Source organism: Amblyomma americanum, chromosome 1 (genome assembly GCF_052857255.1).
Source record: "Amblyomma americanum isolate KBUSLIRL-KWMA chromosome 1, ASM5285725v1, whole genome shotgun sequence".
Classification (NCBI taxonomy): Eukaryota; Metazoa; Arthropoda; class Arachnida; order Ixodida; family Ixodidae; genus Amblyomma; species Amblyomma americanum.
In genome coordinates this window covers 402,955,169-402,956,669 of record NC_135497.1, presented here as the reverse complement: position 1 = coordinate 402,956,669, position 1,501 = coordinate 402,955,169, and positions in this window count along the sequence as shown.

Genomic DNA, 1,501 nt, shown 5'->3' with positions numbered 1-1,501 from the left:
TCATCTTCGCCAGCTGCGGATTTGTTGTCAAGGGAGCTCAACAGAGAAACAACTTCATCTTCAGATGTAGGACAAGAAATACACTGTCATTTACGACATCATTAATATAATGTAAAGGGCTGCACACTGGTTGGTTATCGTGCACGGCCTCTGGAGTTCAGACATTTATGAAATAATTATTAAACAGACAGGCTAACGATTCGCGAGAATATATTTTTCCATTTATTTGTAGTTCAGACGGTAAGTCTGCTGTCGGGGCGTTGGTCAACTCACGAAAAACTTTCCACGTTCTGCTGCTATTTCGCGCTAAGTTCTCAAGCTTATGTTGAAAAAGCACGAATTTGGCTATTTTTAAATCTGGTTTTAACCTGTTCCTGAAGCGTTTAAATTCGTGCGGTGTTTCAACGTCACAGGTTTTTAGAAGCACAAAAAAATTTTTCCTTTTGTTTGATGCACTTATAAAGATCCTCAGTTATCCATGGTTTCCGGGCTTTTTTGTACCGAGGCACAGTTGATAAAGGAAAGGCAACATTATAGTAATGTTGTAGTGTGGAAATGAATGCATCGTATGACTCAGAGGGACCACATTCAGAGTACACATTTACCCATTGTGAGCTAGCAACTAAAGACGCGAACAAACTGACATATGGTGATTAATATGTCTTCTAGTGTATTTTATACTTTGAGAATTTCCATCTTAGGAAGTGCTGCAAATATGGATAGGTGTCGCTAATATCAGAACACAGGACACCGGACAAAGTTGTATCCTTTGGAATGTTCGTGAAACGCAAATCAATCGAAGTGTTTCAATAGCAGTTACTCTAGTGCCATCGGTAATTAGGTTTTCACAACTATTTGCGAGCGTAGCCTCTAGAAGTTGGCGTTTCGGTTGTTCAGCTGAAAACAGGTCAACATTGAAGTCGCCGACAACTAGCTGCATGCCATTTTTTGACATTTGCAAGAACCAGCAGTCCTTCAACAAGACTAATAAAATTATCAAGGATGCCGTGGGGATGGCGGTGAACTGCAACAACGAGTACATTACGACACACAGTTTCAACTGTTTCAAACTCGTTGTTCACGCATGTGAAATCTGGCAAACATTCAAACCGATGATGCTCCCGAACATGAATGGAAACACCCTATTAGGAATGGCCGCCAGCTGGTATTAGGATTGGCGCCAACATGTCTCGAGGATTGCCACCAAGACAGAATCTCTCGCCATGTGTCTGCAGTATGCATTTGCCGCGCTCACCCGGTCGTTGTCTCGAGGATTGCCACCAAGACAGAATATCTCGTCAGATGTCTGCGGGGTGAATTTACCGCGCTCGCCCGGTCGTTGCTGCGTGGGACAAGCGGGGAGCAAGGTTCTGCGAAAATCCCTTTAAGGAGTCGCTGTCGCCGGCCGCGAAGTGGTGCCGGCTGTCTTCCGATTTTCCCCGACGTCTCCACCGACCCGGCTACCCCTGGCCTCACGGGCAGAGCACCAGCGTGGGAACGG